The following is a 21,346-nucleotide window of genomic DNA, read 5'->3' as shown; positions in this document are numbered from 1 at the left end:
CAATGTATTAAAGTTGTACTAAAAACAAGGAGGGGAAATTGAATAAAGCCAGCCAATAGCCACATTTTAAAAGCATGGGGTATTAGACCAACATATAGCAGCGATTACACTTCTCTTTAAGAGTGCTAGGTGATTGGAAACAGCTCTTCGCAGCAAGGGTACACAACAAAAGCCAGATTGTTAATACACACAAGTTTTAACAGTATTAGGGAACGTTAGCTGCAACATTACAGGTTTAACTATATTAGAGCAATTCAACAACAATACAAGTTTAGTTAAGATAATTAGCAGCAACGTTCAGGTTTAGCAGCGCTGTAGCATAAGTAAACAGAACCAAAAGGTGTGGGGACATTTACCTGCTGCTGGAACACTTTTAATCTAACAAAACAAAATTGATGAGACCGGGATTTAACCACACGTCTCAGAGCTTTATTCAACAGACTAGCTCTCGAATTATCCAACACTTTACTTTTGGAATATACCCACACGGCTGTAACACCGCAGACACAGACACAGCGCGTCTCCAGAACACTCATCTACAGCAGCAGCACACCGAATCTCAGGTCCCACGCACCTGTCGGTACTTCCTCTCTCACCCCGCCTCAAAGAAAGAAACTTTCTCCCAACAGCCCGGCTAGCTCAGTCGGTAGAGCATGAGACTCTTAATCTCAGGGTCGTGGGTTCGAGCCCCACGTTGGGCGTCCTTTTTAAATACAAATTGTAGATGTTTCTTCGAGGCAACGGAGCAATGTCTGATTCTGTTCACATTGTATAAAGTATTGCAACACAATTACTTATTGGTCATTGTCATATAGCAATTGCTATTGTAAAATGCGTGCATCCTTTAAAGCTATACCGATATTGAAATAAAGAATCTTACTTTCGTGGGTTGGCTTCAATCTGATTCTTTTTTTACACTTGTCATTACATCATTCATGGAGCAAGTTAGTATGTGCGTAATAAACCCAATCGGGCCTTGATACGAGACAACCCTAGTCTGTGCTGAAATGAAATAATGCGGTTTTCTACTAAAGCAAACGCAGCTTGTCAGAATGGCCGAGTGGTCTAAGGCGCCAGACTCAAGGATGCTGTCTTTCCAAAGAATTGTGTGTTCTGGTCTCCGAATGGAGGCTTGGGTTCAAATCCCTCTCTGACAGTTCACTTTTACTTATTTTTTAAATGAATCAATTTGTTCATTTTACTATAAAAGATTGTTTCAAGGAAATCAACAGCTGATACCAAACTCTTGTCAGCACTCAATACCATTTTAATTTCCATTTTAAATCTGACTAAAATAGCGTTCCTAACACAGATTGCATTTTTGTTGTAAACTGGCTACTTGTCGAAGTCACTGAAAAATATTTTGTGTAGAAACATGTGTTATTTAACTAAAGATTGTTTTAATATTTCAAATAACATATTACTTTGAAAAACATCTCCGACTGCCACTGGATCGTGGTCTCAGGCTGGGATGCGGACCATTGAGAACAGTATAAACGATCTATTAGTGGAAGTAGCTTACATGAGAAATGCCCTCGTTTAACATGCTAGGATGATCGACCTCGGTATTCTCCAACTGCTGTTTACATTTTCTAACACGTTATGAGGACGAATACAAAGGTTGACAGCTTCCTTGTAAGTGGGGGTAAGCACAAGTTATTTTCAGATGTAATGTCTATTTTAAACTCAATCTAGTCCTGCGTAGTGCAAAAGACATTGCTATATTTTTATATTAGTCAAGCCCTATTTAAAGTGTTCTTAAATTGTTTTGACATTAGCAATGATCAATTTAAATGTGGTTATTGATTTAAACAACTGAACAATTGTGGGCTTGATGGTTTCTTTTTTCTACGTTTCTACCGGAATGAGATACACACTCAAAATGTGTCCCCTTCCTTCAGCAACCCCCGACTTAAGATTGAAATGGTCATTCCTTGCAGCGAGTAGGTTCCCGATAACAACACTCATTGTCAGCTCGGTGCTCAGAAGAAAACACTGCCACTCCTCCTGGTGGATACCGAGACCAATCCCTTCAAAACGTGTTTCATTCTAGAAATGATCCTTGCAAATATAGTCTTAACTTTTATTAGCAGACCGTCGCCCCCAACTGGCAAGCTCTACTTCATAAGAAACAATGACTGGGCAACAACGAGGTGTTACATTAACAATACAAACTAACTCGAGACAGCCAAGCCGTTAAAGCATACCTTAAGTTTGTCGTGTGATACAAAAGCAAGTATTTGCATTTTTGCATCGTCTGCCTCGTCAAACAAGCTCGAGCCACAGCACACAGCGCTGCTGCATCGGGACACAGATTGTGGATTTCTAAGCGACTGAATAAACGAGCTGAGACTACTTTTTAAAGAAATTGAAAACATACCTCTAGTCGAAATACTTGCTATTTAGTTAATTAAATTATTTTTTTAAATTTGCAATCACAGACTACATTGCCAAAATAAAAATAAAAAACAACTGACAATCTGATTTACTCGTATCAAGCTGCGATGAAGCCTATGAGAATCCCTGGCACCATTAAAGGGGAATTAGCTCAAATGGTAGAGCGCTCGCTTAGCATGCGCGAAGTAGCGGGATCGATGCCCGCATTCTCCAAATAATTTTAAAGTATCTGCGTATTTTGTCCCGGCGCATTATGGAGATAAATACAAAGTGTAACAATTCTTTGTAACAGAGACGCCCACCATGCATGTGTATTTTAATGCACAGTCTGCTAATTTGTAATAATCCACGGACTGAAAAACTGCAGCGCGTGATATTTTGTAGGTCTTCTTATCTCCTATGTCCGCTAACGCTAGGCACAACGTGCCCGAGTGCTGTAGCAGCAGCCATGAAGCAAGTTAGTTTTTCAGTAGAAATAAGGCTTTTGTGTATGGGTGTTTTGAAAAGATCAGTTAAATAGCTACATATTTTGAAATAAGGATGTATTCATTATTATGAACGTTGGCAGAAAGGATATGGTATTATTATTTCCCACGTGTGCTTGACTTGTACAAATCTGATAGAGTTTCAACAAAGGCATTTGACTTGGGTTCATTATTTAGCCTATACTGCCATCTGCAGCATTACTGCGGGTGTCGTTTGCTTCTTTTGACAATAATACGGCTGTTTTCACGGAAAACCGTGAGAGCATGTAGCCGTGGCTGAGTGGTTAATGAACAAACAGAGCTGTCAGAAATGGAATTCGAAGCCACGCTTCCAGGGTAACTGTGATCTGAACGCAGCGCCATAGCTCGCTCAACCATCCTGAATTAGACACATTCTTTTCACAACATTGCAGTACACTGCTGAACCTCCGATGTCTGATGCTGCAGTAAATCAACTTGTGTGTGTGTGTACTTATTCTTTTTCTGTTTATATGAAGGAGGGCGACCTGTTTTGTCGCATTCTATATGGGATTGTAGCAGCCACACCCAGTGACACCCAGTGAGAGTCCTAATACCGACACTACTAAAAATTAATTAAAAGGTTTGGAATAGGAATGACAACAGAATGACAAAGGCAGAATAACAATTCACAAAGCTTTATTACAATGATCCATGAGTCACATAAATCAGTTCAAATAACTAACAATACAATGTATTAAAGTTGTACTAAAAACAAGGAGGGGAAATTGAATAAAGCCAGCCAATAGCCACATTTTAAAAGCATGGGGTATTAGACCAACATATAGCAGCGATTACACTTCTCTTTAAGAGTGCTAGGTGATTGGAAACAGCTCTTCGCAGCAAGGGTACAACAACAAAAGCCAGATTGTTAATACACACAAGTTTTAACAGTATTAGGGAACGTTAGCTGCAACATTACAGGTTTAACTATATTAGAGCAATTCAACAACAATACAAGTTTAGTTAAGATAATTAGCAGCAACGTTCAGGTTTAGCAGCGGTGTAGCATAAGTAAACAGAACCAAAAGGTGTGGGGACATTTACCTGCTGCTGGAACACTTTTAATCTAACAAAACAAAATTGATGAGACCGGGATTTAACCACACGTCTCAGAGCTTTATTCAACAGACTAGCTCTCGAATTATCCAACACTTTACTTTTGGAATATACTCACACGGCTGTAACACCGCAGACACAGACACAGCGCGTCTCCAGAACACTCATCTACAGCAGCAGCACACCGAATCTCAGGTCCCACGCACCTGTCGGTACTTCCTCTCTCACCCCGCCTCAAAGAAAGAAACTTTCTCCCGACAGCCCGGCTAGCTCAGTCGGTAGAGCATGAGACTCTTAATCTCAGGGTCGTGGGTTCGAGCCCCACGTTGGGCATCCTTTTTAAATACAAATTGTAGATGTTTCTTCGAGGCAACGGAGCAATGTCTGATTTTGTTCACATTGTATAAAGTATTGCAACACAATTACTTATTGGTCATTGTCATATAGCAATTGCTATTGTAAAATGCGTGCATCCTTTAAAGCTATACCGATATTGAAATAAAGAATCTTACTTTCGTGGGTTGGCTTCAATCTGATTCTTTTTTTACACTTGTCATTACATCATTCATGGAGCAAGTTAGTATGTGCGTAATAAACCCAATCGGGCCTTGATACGAGACAACCCTAGTCTGTGCTGAAATGAAATAATGCGGTTTTCTACTAAAGCAAACGCAGCTTGTCAGAATGGCCGAGTGGTCTAAGGCGCCAGACTCAAGGACGCTGTCTTTCCAAAGAATTGTGTGTTCTGGTCTCCGAATGGAGGCGTGGGTTCAAATCCCACTTCTGACAGTTCACTTTTACTTATTTTTTAAATGAATCAATTTGTTCATTTTACTATAAAAGATTGTTTCAAGGAAATCAACAGCTGATACCAAACTCTTGTCAGCACTCAATACCATTTTCATTTCCATTTTAAATCGGACTAAAATAGCGTTCCTAACACAGATTGCATTTTTGTTGTAAACTGGCTACTTGTCGAAGTCACTGAAAAATATTTTGTGTAGAAACATGTGTTATTTAACTAAAGATTGTTTTAATATTTCAAATAACATATTACTTTGAAAAACATCTCCGACTGCCACTGGATCGTGGTCTCAGGCTGGGATGCGGACCATTGAGAACAGTATAAACGATCTATTAGTGGAAGTAGCTTACATGAGAAATGCCCTCGTTTAACATGCTAGGATGATCGACCTCGGTATTCTCCAACTGCTGTTTACATTTTCTAACACGTTATGAGGACGAATACAAAGGTTGACAGCTTCCTTGTAAGTGGGGGTAAGCACAAGTTATTTTCAGATGTAATGTCTATTTTAAACTCAATCTAGTCCTGCGTAGTGCAAAAGACATTGCTATATTTTTATATTAGTCAAGCCCTATTAAAAGTGTTCTTAAATTGTTTTGACATTAGCAATGATCAATTTAAATGTGGTTATTGATTTAAACAACTGAACAATTGTGGGCTTGATGGTTTCTTTTTTCTATGTTTCTACCGGAATGAGATACACACTCAAAATGTGTCCCCTTCCTTCAGCAACCCCCGACTGAAGATTGAAGTGGTCATTCCTTGCAGCAAGTAGGTTCCCGATAACAACACTCATTGTCAGCTCGGTGCTCAGAAGAAAACACTGCCACTCCTCCTGGTGGATACCGAGACCAATCCCTTCAAAACGTGTTTCATTCTAGAAATGATCCTTGCAAATATAGTCTTAACTTTTATTAGCAGACCGTCGCCCCCAACTGGCAAGCTCTACTTCATATGAAACAATGACTGGGCAACAACGAGGTGTTACATTAACAATACAAACTAACCCGAGACAGCCAGGCCGTTAAAGCATACCTTAAGTTTGTCGTGTGATACAAAAGCAAGTATTGGCATTTTTGCATCGTCTGCCTCGTCAAACAAGCTCGAGCCACAGCACACAGCGCTGCTGCATCGGGACACAGATTGTGGATTTCTAAGCGACTGAATAAACGAGCTGAGACTACTTTTTAAAGAAATTGAAAACATACCTCTAGTCGAAATACTTGCTATTTAGTTAATTAAATTATTTTTTTAAATTTGCAATCACAGACTACATTGCCAAAATAAAAATAAAAAACAACTGACAATCTGATTTGCTCGTATCAAGCTGCGATGAAGCCTATGAGAATCCCTGGCACCATTAAAGGGGAATTAGCTCAAATGGTAGAGCGCTCGCTTAGCATGCGAGAAGTAGCGGGATCGATGCCCGCATTCTCCAAATAATTTTAAAGTATCTGCGTATTTTGTCCCGGCGCAATATGGAGATAAATACAAAGTGTGACAATTCTTTGTAACAGAGACGCCCACCATGCATGTGTATTTTAATGCACAGTCTGCTCATTTGTAATAATCCCCGGACTGAAAAACTGCAGCGCGTGATATTTTGTAGGTCTTCTTATCTCCTATGTCCGCTAACACTAGGCACAACGTGCCCGAGTGCTGTAGCAGCAGCCATGAAGCAAGTTAGTTTTTCAGTAGAAATAAGGCTTTTGTGTATGGGTGTTTTGAAAAGATCAGTTAAATAGCTACGTATTTTGAAATAAGGATGTATTCATTATTATGAACGTTGGCAGAAAGGATATGGTATTATTATTTCCCACGTGTGCTTGACTTGTACAAATCTGATAGAGTTTCAACAAAGGCATTTGACTTGGGTTCATTATTTAGCCTATACTGCCACCTGCAGCATTACTGCGGGTGTCGTTTGCTTCTTTTGACAATAATACGGCTGTTTTCACGGAAAACCGTGAGAGCATGTAGCCGTGGCTGAGTGGTTAATGAACAAACAGAGCTGTCAGAAATGGAATTCGAAGCCACGCTTCCAGGGTAACTGTGATCTGAACGCAGCGCCATAGCTCGCTCAACCATCCTGAATTAGACACGTCTTTTCACAACATTGCAGTACACTGCTGAACCTCCGATGTCTGACGCTGCAGTAAATCAACTCGTGTGTGTGTGTGTACTTATTCTTTTTCTGTTTATATGAAGGAGGGGGACCTGTTTTGTCGCATTCTATATGGGATTGTAGCAGCCACACCCAGTGACACCCAGTGAGAGTCCTAATACCGACACTACTAAAAATTAATTAAAAGGTTTGGAATAGGAATGACAACAGAATGACAAAGGCAGAATAACAATTCACAAAGCTTTATTACAATGATCCATGAGTCACATAAATCAGTTCAAATAACTAACAATACAATGTATTAAAGTTGTACTAAAAACAAGGAGGGGAAATTGAATAAAGCCAGCCAATAGCCACATTTTAAAAGCATGGGGTAATAGACCAACATATAGCAGCGATTACACTTCTTTTTAAGAGTGCTAGGTGATTGGAAACAGCTCTTCGCAGCAAGGGTACAACAACAAAAGCCAGATTGTTAATACACACAAGTTTTAACAGTATTAGGGAACGTTAGCTGCAACATTACAGGTTTAACTATATTAGAGCAATTCAACAACAATACAAGTTTAGTTAAGATAATTAGCAGCAACGTTCAGGTTTAGCAGCGGTGTAGCATAAGTAAACAGAACCAAAAGGTGTGGGGACATTTACCTGCTGCTGGAACACTTTTAATCTAACAAAACAAAATTGATGAGACCGGGATTTAACCACACGTCTCAGAGCTTTATTCAACAGACTAGCTCTCGAATTATCCAACACTTTACTTTTGGAATATACTCACACGGCTGTAACACCGCAGACACAGACACAGCGCGTCTCCAGAACACTCATCTACAGCAGCAGCACACCGAATCTCAGGTCCCACGCACCTGTCGGTACTTCCTCTCTCACCCCGCCTCAAAGAAAGAAACTTTCTCCCGACAGCCCGGCTAGCTCAGTCGGTAGAGCATGAGACTCTTAATCTCAGGGTCGTGGGTTCGAGCCCCACGTTGGGCGTCCTTTTTAAATACAAATTGTAGATGTTTCTTCGAGGCAAAGGAGCAATGTCTGATTCTGTTCACATTGTATAAAGTATTGCAACACAATTACTTATTGGTCATTGTCATATAGCAATTGCTATTGTAAAATGCGTGCTTTAAAGCTATACCGATATTGAAATAAAGAATCTTACTTTTGTGGGTTGGCTTCAATCTGATTCTTTTTTTACACTTGTCATTACATCATTCATGGAGCAAGTTAGTATGTGCGTAATAAACCCAATCGGGCCTTGATACAATAGAAAACCCTAGTCTGTGCTGAAATGAAATAATGCAGTTTTCTACTAAAGCAAACGCAGCTTGTCAGAATGGCCGAGTGGTCTAAGGCGCCAGACTCAAGGACGCTGTCTTTCCAAAGAATTGTGTGTTCTGGTCTCCGAATGGAGGCGTGGGTTCAAATCCCACTTCTGACAGTTCACTTTTACTTATTTTTTAAATGAATCAATTTGTTCATTTTACTATAAAAGATTGTTTCAAGGAAATCAACAGCTGATACCAAACTCTTGTCAGCACTCAATACCATTTTAATTTCCATTTTAAATCGGACTAAAATAGCGTTCCTAACACAGATTGCATTTTTGTTGTAAAATGGCTACTTGTCGAAGTCACTGAAAAATATTTTGTGTAGAAACATGTGTTATTTAACTAAAGATTGTTTTAATATTTCAAATAACATATTACTTTGAAAAACATCTCCGACTGCCACTGGATCGTGGTCTCAGGCTGGGATGCGGACCATTGAGAACAGTATAAACGATCTATTAGTGGAAGTAGCTTACATGAGAAATGTCCTCGTTTAACATGCTAGGATGATCGACTTCGGTATTCTCCAACTGCTGTTAACATTTTCTAACATGTTATGAGGACGAATACAAAGGTTGACAGCTTCCTTGTAAGTGGGGGTAAGCACAAGTTATTTTCAGATGTAATGTCTATTTTAAACTCAATCTAGTCCTGCGTAGTGCAAAAGACATTGCTATATTTTTATATTAGTCAAGCCCTATTTAAAGTGTTCTTAAATTGTTTTGACTTTAGCAATGATCAATTTAAATGTGGTTATTGATTTAAACAACTGAACAATTGTGGGCTTGATGGTTTCTTTTTTCTACGTTTCTACCGGAATGAGATACACACTCAAAATGTGTCCCCTTCCTTCAGCAACCCCCGACTGAAGATTGAAGTGGTCATTCCTTGCAGCGAGTAGGTTCCCGATAACAACACTCATTGTCAGCTCGGTGCTCAGAAGAAAACACTGCCACTCCTCCTGGTGGATACCGAGACCAATCCCTTCAAAACGTGTTTCATTCTAGAAATGATCCTTGCAAATATAGTCTTAACTTTTATTAGCAGACCGTCGCCCCCAACTGGCAAGCTCTACTTCATATGAAACAATGACTGGGCAACAACGAGGTGTTACATTAACAATACAAACTAACTCGAGACAGCCAAGCCGTTAAAGCATACCTTAAGTTTGTCGCGTGATACAAAAGCAAGTATTGGCATTTTTGCATCGTCTGCCTCGTCAAACAAGCTCGAGCCACAGCACACAGCGCTGCTGCATCGGGACACAGATTGTGGATTTCTAAGCGACTGAATAAACGAGCTGAGACTACTTTTTAAAGAAATTGAAAACATACCTCTAGTCGAAATACTTGCTATTTAGTTAATTAAATTATTTTTCTAAATTTGCAATCACAGACTACATTGCCAAAATAAAAATAAAAAACAACTGACAATCTGATTTGCTCGTATCAAGCTGCGATGAAGCCTATGAGAATCCCTGGCACCATTAAAGGGGAATTAGCTCAAATGGTAGAGCGCTCGCTTAGCATGCGAGAAGTAGCGGGATCGATGCCCGCATTCTCCAAATAATTTTAAAGTATCTGCGTATTTTGTCCCGGCGCATTATGGAGATAAATACAAAGTGTGACAATTCTTTGTAACAGAGACGCCCACCATGCATGTGTATTTTAATGCACAGTCTGCTAATTTGTAATAATCCCTGGACTGAAAAACTGCAGCGCGTGATATTTTGTAGGTCTTCTTATCTCCTATGTCCGCTAACGCTAGGCACAACGTGGCCGAGTGCTGTAGCAGCAGCCATGAGCAAGTTAGTTTTTCAGTAGAAATAAGGCTTTTGTGTATGGGTGTTTTGAAAAGATCAGTTAAATAGCTACGTATTTTGAAATAAGGATGTATTCATTATTATGAACGTTGGCAGAAAGGATATGGTATTATTATTTCCCACGTGTGCTTGACTTGTACAAATCTGATAGAGTTTCAACAAAGGCATTTGACTTGGGTTCATTATTTAGCCTATACTGCCATCTGCAGCATTACTGCGGGTGTCGTTTGCTTCTTTTGACAATAATACGGCTGTTTTCACGGAAAACCGTGAGAGCATGTAGCCGTGGCTGAGTGGTTAATGAACAAACAGAGCTGTCAGAAATGGAATTCGAACCCACGCTTCCAGGGTAACTGTGATCTGAACGCAGCGCCATAGCTCGCTCAACCATCCTGAATTAGACACGTCTTTTCACAACATTGCAGTACACTGCTGAACCTCCGATGTCTGACGCTGCAGTAAATCAACTCGTGTGTGTGTGTGTACTTATTCTTTTTCTGTTTATATGAAGGAGGGGGACCTGTTTTGTCGCATTCTATATGGGATTGTAGCAGCCACACCCAGTGACATCCAGTGAGAGTCCTAATACCGACACTACTAAAAATTAATTAAAAGGTTTGGAATAGGAATGACAACGGAATGACAAAGGCAGAATAACAATTCACAAAGCTTTATTACAATGATCCATGAGTCACATAAATCAGTTCAAATAACTAACAATACAATGTATTAAAGTTGTACTAAAAACAAGGAGGGGAAATTGAATAAAGCCAGCCAATAGCCACATTTTAAAAGCATGGGGTATTAGACCAACATATAGCAGCGATTACACTTCTCTTTAAGAGTGCTAGGTGATTGGAAACAGCTCTTCGCAGCAAGGGTACAACAACAAAAGCCAGATTGTTAATACACACAAGTTTTAACAGTATTAGGGAACGTTAGCTGCAACATTACAGGTTTAACTATATTAGAGCAATTCAACAACAATACAAGTTTAGTTAAGATAATTAGCAGCAACGTTCAGGTTTAGCAGCGGTGTAGCATAAGTAAACAGAACCAAAAGGTGTGGGGACATTTACCTGCTGCTGGAACACTTTTAATCTAACAAAACAAAATTGATGAGACCGGGATTTAACCACACGTCTCAGAGCTTTATTCAACAGACTAGCTCTCGAATTATCCAACACTTTACTTTTGGAATATACCCACACGGCTGTAACACCGCAGACACAGACACAGCGCGTCTCCAGAACACTCATCTACAGCAGCAGCACACCGAATCTCAGGTCCCACGCACCTGTCGGTACTTCCTCTCTCACCCCGCCTCAAAGAAAGAAACTTTCTCCCGACAGCCCGGCTAGCTCAGTCGGTAGAGCATGAGACTCTTAATCTCAGGGTCGTGGGTTCGAGCCCCACGTTGGGCGTCCTTTTTAAATACAAATTGTAGATGTTTCTTCGAGGCAACGGAGCAATGTCTGATTCTGTTCACATTGTATAAAGTATTGCAACACAATTACTTATTGGTCATTGTCATATAGCAATTGCTATTGTAAAATGCGTGCATCCTTTAAAGCTATACCGATATTGAAATAAAGAATCTTACTTTCGTGGGTTGGCTTCAATCTGTTTCTTTTTTTACACTTGTCATTACATCATTCATGGAGCAAGTTAGTATGTGCGTAATAAACCCAATCGGGCCTTGATACAATAGACAACCCTAGTCTGTGCTGAAATGAAATAATGCGGTTTTCTACTAAAGCATACGCAGCTTGTCAGAATGGCCGAGTGGTCTAAGGCGCCAGATTCAAGGACGCTGTCTTTCCAAAGAATTGTGTGTTCTGGTCTCCGAATGGAGGCGTGGGTTCAAATCCCACTTCTGACAGTTCTCTTTTACTTATTTTTTAAATGAATCAATTTGTTCATTTTACTAAAAAAGATTGTTTCAAGGAAATCAACAGCTGATACCAAACTCTTGTCAGCACTCAATACCATTTTCATTTCCATTTTAAATCGGACTAAAATAGCGTTCCTAACACAGATTGCATTTTTGTTGTAAACTGGCTACTTGTCGAAGTCACTGAAAAATATTTTGTGTAGAAACATGTGTTATTTAACTAAAGATTGTTTTAATATTTCAAATAACATATTACTTTGAAAAACATCTCCGACTGCCACTGGATCGTGGTCTCAGGCTGGGATGCGGACCATTGAGAACAGTATAAACGATCTATTAGTGGAAGTAGTTTACATGAGAAATGCCCTCGTTTAACATGCTAGGATGATCGACTTCGGTATTCTCCAACTGCTGTTTACATTTTCTAACACGTTATGAGGACGAATACAAAGGTTGACAGCTTCCTTGTAAGTGGGGGTAAGCACAAGTTATTTTCAGATGTAATGTCTATTTTAAACTCAATCTAGTCCTGCGTAGTGCAAAAGACATTGCTATATTTTTATATTAGTCAAGCCCTATTTAAAGTGTTCTTAAATTGTTTTGACATTAGCAATGATCAATTTAAATGTGGTTATTGATTTAAACAACTGAACAATTGTGGGCTTGATGGTTTCTTTTTTCTACGTTTCTACCGGAATGAGATACACACTCAAAATGTGTCCCCTTCCTTCAGCAACCCCCGACTGAAGATTGAAGTGGTCATTCCTTGCAGCGAGTAGGTTCCCGATAACAACACTCATTGTCAGCTCGGTGCTCAGAAGAAAACACTGCCACTCCTCCTGGTGGATACCGAGACCAATCCCTTCAAAACGTGTTTCATTCTAGAAATGATCCTTGCAAATATAGTCTTAACTTTTATTAGCAGACCGTCGCCCCCAACTGGCAAGCTCTACTTCATATGAAACAATGACTGGGCAACAACGAGGTGTTACATTAACAATACAAACTAACTCGAGACAGCCAAGCCGTTAAAGCATACCTTAAGTTTGTCGCGTGATACAAAAGCAAGTATTGGCATTTTTGCATCGTCTGCCTCGTCAAACAAGCTCGAGCCACAGCACACAGCGCTGCTGCATTGGGACACAGATTGTGGATTTCTAAGCGACTGAATAAACGAGCTGAGACTACTTTTTAAAGAAATTTAAAACATACCTCTAGTCGAAATACTTGCTATTTAGTTAATTAAATTATTTTTCTAAATTTGCAATCACAGACTACATTGCCAAAATAAAAATAAAAAACAACTGACAATCTGATTTGCTCGTATCAAGCTGCGATGAAGCCTATGAGAATCCCTGGCACCATTAAAGGGGAATTAGCTCAAATGGTAGAGCGCTCGCTTAGCATGCGAGAAGTAGCGGGATCGATGCCCGCATTCTCCAAATAATTTTAAAGTATCTGCGTATTTTGTCCCGGCGCATTATGGAGATAAATACAAAGTGTGACAATTCTTTGTAACAGAGACGCCCACCATGCATGTGTATTTTAATGCACAGTCTGCTAATTTGTAATAATCCCTGGACTGAAAAACTGCAGCGCGTGATATTTTGTAGGTCTTCTTATCTCCTATGTCCGCTAACGCTAGGCACAACGTGGCCGAGTGCTGTAGCAGCAGCCATGAGCAAGTTAGTTTTTCAGTAGAAATAAGGCTTTTGTGTATGGGTGTTTTGAAAAGATCAGTTAAATAGCTACGTATTTTGAAATAAGGATGTATTCATTATTATGAACGTTGGCAGAAAGGATATGGTATTATTATTTCCCACGTGTGCTTGACTTGTACAAATCTGATAGAGTTTCAACAAAGGCATTTGACTTGGGTTCATTATTTAGCCTATACTGCCATCTGCAGCATTACTGCGGGTGTCGTTTGCTTCTTTTGACAATAATACGGCTGTTTTCACGGAAAACCGTGAGAGCATGTAGCCGTGGCTGAGTGGTTAATGAACAAACAGAGCTGTCAGAAATGGAATTCGAACCCACGCTTCCAGGGTAACTGTGATCTGAACGCAGCGCCATAGCTCGCTCAACCATCCTGAATTAGACACGTCTTTTCACAACATTGCAGTACACTGCTGAACCTCCGATGTCTGACGCTGCAGTAAATCAACTCGTGTGTGTGTGTGTACTTATTCTTTTTCTGTTTATATGAAGGAGGGGGACCTGTTTTGTCGCATTCTATATGGGATTGTAGCAGCCACACCCAGTGACATCCAGTGAGAGTCCTAATACCGACACTACTAAAAATTAATTAAAAGGTTTGGAATAGGAATGACAACGGAATGACAAAGGCAGAATAACAATTCACAAAGCTTTATTACAATGATCCATGAGTCACATAAATCAGTTCAAATAACTAACAATACAATGTATTAAAGTTGTACTAAAAACAAGGAGGGGAAATTGAATAAAGCCAGCCAATAGCCACATTTTAAAAGCATGGGGTATTAGACCAACATATAGCAGCGATTACACTTCTCTTTAAGAGTGCTAGGTGATTGGAAACAGCTCTTCGCAGCAAGGGTACAACAACAAAAGCCAGATTGTTAATACACACAAGTTTTAACAGTATTAGGGAACGTTAGCTGCAACATTACAGGTTTAACTATATTAGAGCAATTCAACAACAATACAAGTTTAGTTAAGATAATTAGCAGCAACGTTCAGGTTTAGCAGCGGTGTAGCATAAGTAAACAGAACCAAAAGGTGTGGGGACATTTACCTGCTGCTGGAACACTTTTAATCTAACAAAACAAAATTGATGAGACCGGGATTTAACCACACGTCTCAGAGCTTTATTCAACAGACTAGCTCTCGAATTATCCAACACTTTACTTTTGGAATATACCCACACGGCTGTAACACCGCAGACACAGACACAGCGCGTCTCCAGAACACTCATCTACAGCAGCAGCACACCGAATCTCAGGTCCCACGCACCTGTCGGTACTTCCTCTCTCACCCCGCCTCAAAGAAAGAAACTTTCTCCCAACAGCCCGGCTAGCTCAGTCGGTAGAGCATGAGACTCTTAATCTCAGGGTCGTGGGTTCGAGCCCCACGTTGGGCGTCCTTTTTAAATACAAATTGTAGATGTTTCTTCGAGGCAACGGAGCAATGTCTGATTCTGTTCACATTGTATAAAGTATTGCAACACAATTACTTATTGGTCATTGTCATATAGCAATTGCTATTGTAAAATGCGTGCATCCTTTAAAGCTATACCGATATTGAAATAAAGAATCTTACTTTCGTGGGTTGGCTTCAATCTGTTTCTTTTTTTACACTTGTCATTACATCATTCATGGAGCAAGTTAGTATGTGCGTAATAAACCCAATCGGGCCTTGATACAATAGACAACCCTAGTCTGTGCTGAAATGAAATAATGCGGTTTTCTACTAAAGCATACGCAGCTTGTCAGAATGGCCGAGTGGTCTAAGGCGCCAGACTCAAGGACGCTGTCTTTCCAAAGAATTGTGTGTTCTGGTCTCCGAATGGAGGCGTGGGTTCAAATCCCACTTCTGACAGTTCTCTTTTACTTATTTTTTAAATGAATCAATTTGTTCATTTTACTAAAAAAGATTGTTTCAAGGAAATCAACAGCTGATACCAAACTCTTGTCAGCACTCAATACCATTTTCATTTCCATTTTAAATCGGACTAAAATAGCGTTCCTAACACAGATTGCATTTTTGTTGTAAACTGGCTACTTGTCGAAGTCACTGAAAAATATTTTGTGTAGAAACATGTGTTATTTAACTAAAGATTGTTTTAATATTTCAAATAACATATTACTTTGAAAAACATCTCCGACTGCCACTGGATCGTGGTCTCAGGCTGGGATGCGGACCATTGAGAACAGTATAAACGATCTATTAGTGGAAGTAGCTTACATGAGAAATGCCCTCGTTTAACATGCTAGGATGATCGACTTCGGTATTCTCCAACTGCTGTTTACATTTTCTAACACGTTATGAGGACGAATACAAAGGTTGACAGCTTCCTTGTAAGTGGGGGTAAGCACAAGTTATTTTCAGATGTAATGTCTATTTTAAACTCAATCTAGTCCTGCGTAGTGCAAAAGACATTGCTATATTTTTATATTAGTCAAGCCCTATTTAAAGTGTTCTTAAATTGTTTTGACATTAGCAATGATCAATTTAAATGTGGTTATTGATTTAAACAACTGAACAATTGTGGGCTTGATGGTTTCTTTTTTCTACGTTTCTACCGGAATGAGATACACACTCAAAATGTGTCCCCTTCCTTCAGCAACCCCCGACTGAAGATTGAAGTGGTCATTCCTTGCAGCGAGTAGGTTCCCGATAACAACACTCATTGTCAGCTCGGTGCTCAGAAGAAAACACTGCCACTCCTCCTGGTGGATACCGAGACCAATCCCTTCAAAACGTGTTTCATTCAAGGATTTGATCCTTGCATATATAGTCTTAACTTTTATTAGCAGACCGTCGCCCCCAACTGGCAAGCTCTACTTCATATGAAACAATGACTGGGCAACAACGAGGTGTTACATTAACAATACAAACTAACCCGAGACAGCCAAGCCGTTAAAGCATACCTTAAGTTTGTCGCGTGATACAAAAGCAAGTATTGGCATTTTTGCATTATCTGCCTCGTCAAACAAGCTCGAGCCACAGCACACAGCGCTGCTGCATCGGGACACAGATTGTGGATTTCTAAGCGACTGAATAAACGAGCTGAGACTACTTTTTAAAGAAATTGAAAACATACCTCTAGTCGAAATACTTGCTATTTAGTTAATTAAATTATTTTTTTAAATTTGCAATCACAGACTACATTGCCAAAATAAAAATAAAAAACAACTGACAATCTGATTTGCTCGTATCAAGCTGCGATGAAGCCTATGAGAATCCCTGGCACCATTAAAGGGGAATTAGCTCAAATGGTAGAGCGCTCGCTTAGCATGCGAGAAGTAGCGGGATCGATGCCCGCATTCTCCAAATAATTTTAAAGTATCTGCGTATTTTGTCCCGGCGCATTATGGAGATAAATACAAAGTGTGACAATTCTTTGTAACAGAGACGCCCACCATGCATGTGTATTTTAATGCACAGTCTGCTAATTTGTAATAATCCCCGGACTGAAAAACTGCAGCGCGTGATATTTTGTAGGTCTTCTTATCTCCTATGTCCGCTAACGCTAGGCACAACGTGCCCGAGTGCTGTAGCAGCAGCCATGAAGCAAGTTAGTTTTTCAGTAGAAATAAGGCTTTTGTGTATGGGTGTTTTGAAAAGATCAGTTAAATAGCTACGTATTTTGAAATAAGGATGTATTCATTATTATGAACGTTGGCAGAAAGGATATGGTATTATTATTTCCCACGTGTGCTTGACTTGTACAAATCTGATAGAGTTTCAACAAAGGCATTTGACTTGGGTTCATTATTTAGCCTATACTGCCATCTGCAGCATTACTGCGGGTGTCGTTTGCTTCTTTTGACAATAATACGGCTGTTTTCACGGAAAACCGTGAGAGCATGTAGCCGTGGCTGAGTGGTTAATGAACAAACAGAGCTGTCAGAAATGGCTTCAATCTGATTCTTTTTTTACACTTGTCATTACATCATTCATGGAGCAAGTTAGTATGTGCGTAATAAACCCAATCGGGCCTTGATACAATAGACAACCCTAGTCTGTGCTGAAATGAAATAATGCGGTTTTCTACTAAAGCAAACGCAGCTTGTCAGAATGGCCGAGTGGTCTAAGGCGCCAGACTCAAGGACGCTGTCTTTCCAAAGGATTGTGTGTTCTGGTCTCCGAATGGAGGCGTGGGTTCAAATCCCACTTCTGACAGTTCACTTTTACTTATTTTTTAAATGAATCAATTTGTTCATTTTACTATAAAGATTGTTTCAAGGAAATCAACAGCTGATACCAAACTCTTGTCAGCACTCAATACCATTTTCATTTCCATTTTAAATCGGACTAAAATAGCGTTCCTAACACAGATTGCATTTTTGTTGTAAACTGGCTACTTGTCGAAGTCACTGAAAAATATTTTGTGTAGAAACATGTGTTATTTTACTAAAGATTGTTTTAATATTTCAAATAACATATTACTTTGAAAAACATCTCCGACTGCCACTGGATCGTGGTCTCAGGCTGGGATGCGGACCATTGAGAACAGTATAAACGATCTATTAGTGGAAGTAGCTTACAAGAGAAATGCCCTCGTTTAACATGCTAGGATGATCGACCTCGGTATTCTCCAACTGCTGTTCACATTTTCTAACACGTTATGAGGACGAATACAAAGGTTGACAGCTTCCTTGTAAGTGGGGGTAAGCACAAGTTATTTTCAGATGTAATGTCTATTTTAAACTCAATCTAGTCCTGCGTAGTGCAAAAGACATTGCTATATTTTTATATTAGTCAAGCCCTATTAAAAGTGTTCTTAAATTGTTTTGACATTAGCAATGATCAATTTAAATGTGGTTATTGATTTAAACAACTGAACAATTGTGGGCTTGATGGTTTCTTTTTTCTACGTTTCTACCGGAATGAGATACACACTCAAAATGCGATGAAGCCTATGAGAATCCCTGGCACCATTAAAGGGGAATTAGCTCAAATGGTAGAGCGCTCGCTTAGCATGCGAGAAGTAGCGGGATCGATGCCCGCATTCTCCAAATAATTTTAAAGTATCTGCGTATTTTGTCCCGGCGCATTATGGAGATAAATACAAAGTGTGACAATTCTTTGTAACAGAGACGCCCACCATGCATGTGTATTTTAATGCACAGTCTGCTCATTTGTAATAATCCCCGGACTGAAAAACTGCAGCGCGTGATATTTTGTAGGTCTTCTTATCTCCTATGTCCGCTAACGCTAGGCACAACGTGCCCGAGTGCTGTAGCAGCAGCCATGAAGCAAGTTAGTTTTTCAGTAGAAATAAGGCTTTTGTGTATGGGTGTTTTGAAAAGATCAGTTAAATAGCTACGTATTTTGAAATAAGGATGTATTCATTATTATGAACGTTGGCAGAAAGGATATGGTATTATTATTTCCCACGTGTGCTTGACTTGTACAAATCTGATAGAGTTTCAACAAAGGCATTTGACTTGGGTTCATTATTTAGCCTATACTGCCATCTGCAGCATTACTGCGGGTGTCGTTTGCTTCTTTTGACAATAATACGGCTGTTTTCACGGAAAACCGTGAGAGCATGTAGCCGTGGCTGAGTGGTTAATGAACAAACAGAGCTGTCAGAAATGGAATTCGAACCCACGCTTCCAGGGTAACTGTGATCTGAACGCAGCGCCATAGCTCGCTCAACCATCCTGAATTAGACACGTCTTTTTACAACATTGCAGTACACTGCTGAACCTCCGATGTCTGACGCTGCAGTAAATCAACTCGTGTGTGTGTGTACTTATTCTTTTTCTGTTTATATGAAGGAGGGCGACCTGTTTTGTCGCATTCTATATGGGATTGTAGCAGCCACACCCAGTGACACCCAGTGAGAGTCCTAATACCGACACTACTAAAAATTAATTAAAAGGTTTGGAATAGGAATGACAACAGAATGACAAAGGCAGAATAACAATTCACAAAGCTTTATTACAATGATCCATGAGTCACATAAATCAGTTCAAATAACTAACAATACAATGTATTAAAGTTGTACTAAAAACAAGGAGGGGAAATTGAATAAAGCCAGCCAATAGCCACATTTTAAAAGCATGGGGTATTAGACCAACATATAGCAGCGATTACACTTCTTTTTAAGAGTGCTAAGTGATTGGAAACAGCTCTTCGCAGCAAGGGTACAACAACAAAAGCCAGATTGTTAATACACACAAGTTTTAACATTATTAGGGAACGTTAGCTGCAACATTACAGGTTTAACTATATTAGAGCAATTCAACAACAATACAAGTTTAGTTAAGATAATTAGCAGCAACGTTCAGGTTTAGCAGCGCTGTAGCATAAGTAAACAGAACCAAAAGGTGTGGGGACATTTACCTGCTGCTGGAACACTTTTAATCTAACAAAACAAAATTGATGAGACCGAGATTTAACCACATGTCTCAGAGCTTTATTCAACAGACTAGCTCTCGAATTATCCAACACTTTACTTTTGGAATATACTCACACGGCTGTAACACCGCAGACACAGACACAGCGCGTCTCCAGAACACTCATCTACAGCAGCAGCACACCGAATCTCAGGTCCCACGCACCTGTCGGTACTTCCTCTCTCACCCCGCCTCAAAGAAAGAAACTTTCTCCCGACAGCCCGGCTAGCTCAGTCGGTAGAGCATGAGACTCTTAATCTCAGGGTCGTGGGTTCGAGCCCCACGTTGGGCGTCCTTTTTAAATACAAATTGTAGATGTTTCTTCGAGGCAACGGAGCAATGTCTGATTCTGTTCACATTGTATAAAGTATTGCAACACAATTACTTATTGGTCATTGTCATATAGCAATTGCTATTGTAAAATGCGTGCATCCTTTAAAGCTATACCGATATTGAAATAAAGAATCTTACTTTCGTGGGTTGGCTTCAATCTGATTCTTTTTTTACACTTGTCATTACATCATTCATGGAGCAAGTTAGTATGTGCGTAATAAACCCAATCGGGACTTGATACAATAGACAACCCTAGTCTGTGCTGAAATGAAATAATGCGGTTTTCTACTAAAGCAAACGCAGCTTGTCAGAATGGCCGAGTGGTCTAAGGCGCCAGACTCAAGGACGCTGTCTTTCCAAAGGATTGTGTGTTCTGGTCTCCGAATGGAGGCGTGGGTTCAAATCCCACTTCTGACAGTTCACTTTTACTTATTTTTTAAATGAATCAATTTGTTCATTTTACTATAAAAGATTGTTTCAAGGAAATCAACAGCTGATACCAAACTCTTGTCAGCACTCAATACCATTTTAATTTCCATTTTAAATCGGACTAAAATAGCGTTCCTAACACAGATTGCATTTTTGTTGTAAACGATCTATTAGTGGAAGTAGCTTACATGAGAAATGCCCTCGTTTAACATGCTAGGATGATCGACCTCGGTATTCTCCAACTGCTGTTTACATTTTCTAACACGTTATGAGGACGAATACAAAGGTTGACAGCTTCCTTGTAAGTGGGGGTAAGCACAAGTTATTTTCAGATGTAATGTCTATTTTAAACTCAATCTAGTCCTGCGTAGTGCAAAAGACATTGCTATATTTTTATATTAGTCAAGCCCTATTTAAAGTGTTCTTAAATTGTTTTGACATTAGCAATGATCAATTTAAATGTGGTTATTGATTTAAACAACTGAACAATTGTGGGCTTGATGGTTTCTTTTTTCTACGTTTCTA

General features: G+C 39.7%; 16 non-coding genes across 16 annotated transcripts; 12 read left to right on the top strand and 4 right to left on the bottom strand.

Moving 5' to 3' along the window:
• Positions 1–628: 628 nt before the first annotated feature.
• trnak-cuu (transfer RNA lysine (anticodon CUU)) lies at positions 629–701 on the top strand. The gene has a single exon. It is a non-coding gene; the product is annotated as a tRNA-Lys (tRNA).
• Positions 702–1,872: 1,171 nt separating this feature from the next.
• LOC131732161 (small nucleolar RNA U3) lies at positions 1,873–2,078 on the bottom strand. The gene has a single exon (XR_009325300.1). It is a non-coding gene; the product is annotated as a small nucleolar RNA U3 (small nucleolar RNA).
• Positions 2,079–4,219: 2,141 nt separating this feature from the next.
• trnak-cuu (transfer RNA lysine (anticodon CUU)) lies at positions 4,220–4,292 on the top strand. Its single transcript has one exon. It is a non-coding gene; the product is annotated as a tRNA-Lys (tRNA).
• Positions 4,293–4,637: 345 nt separating this feature from the next.
• trnal-caa (transfer RNA leucine (anticodon CAA)) lies at positions 4,638–4,748 on the top strand. The gene is made up of 2 exons: positions 4,638–4,675; positions 4,703–4,748. It is a non-coding gene; the product is annotated as a tRNA-Leu (tRNA).
• A 716-nt stretch (positions 4,749–5,464) lies between these two features.
• On the bottom strand, positions 5,465–5,670 carry LOC131732156 (small nucleolar RNA U3). Its single transcript, XR_009325296.1, has one exon. It is a non-coding gene; the product is annotated as a small nucleolar RNA U3 (small nucleolar RNA).
• A 2,142-nt stretch (positions 5,671–7,812) lies between these two features.
• On the top strand, positions 7,813–7,885 carry trnak-cuu (transfer RNA lysine (anticodon CUU)). The gene has a single exon. It is a non-coding gene; the product is annotated as a tRNA-Lys (tRNA).
• A 343-nt stretch (positions 7,886–8,228) lies between these two features.
• trnal-caa (transfer RNA leucine (anticodon CAA)) lies at positions 8,229–8,339 on the top strand. The gene is made up of 2 exons: positions 8,229–8,266; positions 8,294–8,339. It is a non-coding gene; the product is annotated as a tRNA-Leu (tRNA).
• Positions 8,340–9,055: 716 nt separating this feature from the next.
• Positions 9,056–9,261, bottom strand: LOC131732151 (small nucleolar RNA U3). The gene has a single exon (XR_009325291.1). It is a non-coding gene; the product is annotated as a small nucleolar RNA U3 (small nucleolar RNA).
• Positions 9,262–11,402: 2,141 nt separating this feature from the next.
• trnak-cuu (transfer RNA lysine (anticodon CUU)) lies at positions 11,403–11,475 on the top strand. Its single transcript has one exon. It is a non-coding gene; the product is annotated as a tRNA-Lys (tRNA).
• Positions 11,476–11,822: 347 nt separating this feature from the next.
• trnal-caa (transfer RNA leucine (anticodon CAA)) lies at positions 11,823–11,933 on the top strand. Its single transcript has 2 exons — positions 11,823–11,860; positions 11,888–11,933. It is a non-coding gene; the product is annotated as a tRNA-Leu (tRNA).
• A 716-nt stretch (positions 11,934–12,649) lies between these two features.
• Positions 12,650–12,855, bottom strand: LOC131732150 (small nucleolar RNA U3). The gene has a single exon (XR_009325290.1). It is a non-coding gene; the product is annotated as a small nucleolar RNA U3 (small nucleolar RNA).
• Positions 12,856–14,996: 2,141 nt separating this feature from the next.
• trnak-cuu (transfer RNA lysine (anticodon CUU)) lies at positions 14,997–15,069 on the top strand. The gene has a single exon. It is a non-coding gene; the product is annotated as a tRNA-Lys (tRNA).
• A 347-nt stretch (positions 15,070–15,416) lies between these two features.
• On the top strand, positions 15,417–15,527 carry trnal-caa (transfer RNA leucine (anticodon CAA)). The gene is made up of 2 exons: positions 15,417–15,454; positions 15,482–15,527. It is a non-coding gene; the product is annotated as a tRNA-Leu (tRNA).
• A 2,196-nt stretch (positions 15,528–17,723) lies between these two features.
• Positions 17,724–17,834, top strand: trnal-caa (transfer RNA leucine (anticodon CAA)). Its single transcript has 2 exons — positions 17,724–17,761; positions 17,789–17,834. It is a non-coding gene; the product is annotated as a tRNA-Leu (tRNA).
• Positions 17,835–20,278: 2,444 nt separating this feature from the next.
• trnak-cuu (transfer RNA lysine (anticodon CUU)) lies at positions 20,279–20,351 on the top strand. The gene has a single exon. It is a non-coding gene; the product is annotated as a tRNA-Lys (tRNA).
• Positions 20,352–20,698: 347 nt separating this feature from the next.
• trnal-caa (transfer RNA leucine (anticodon CAA)) lies at positions 20,699–20,809 on the top strand. Its single transcript has 2 exons — positions 20,699–20,736; positions 20,764–20,809. It is a non-coding gene; the product is annotated as a tRNA-Leu (tRNA).
• The last annotated feature ends 537 nt before the right edge of the window (positions 20,810–21,346 follow it).

Source organism: Acipenser ruthenus, unplaced genomic scaffold (genome assembly GCF_902713425.1).
Source record: "Acipenser ruthenus unplaced genomic scaffold, fAciRut3.2 maternal haplotype, whole genome shotgun sequence".
NCBI lineage: Eukaryota > Metazoa > Chordata > Actinopteri > Acipenseriformes > Acipenseridae > Acipenser > Acipenser ruthenus.
This window is presented reverse-complemented; position numbering and strand designations above follow the sequence as displayed.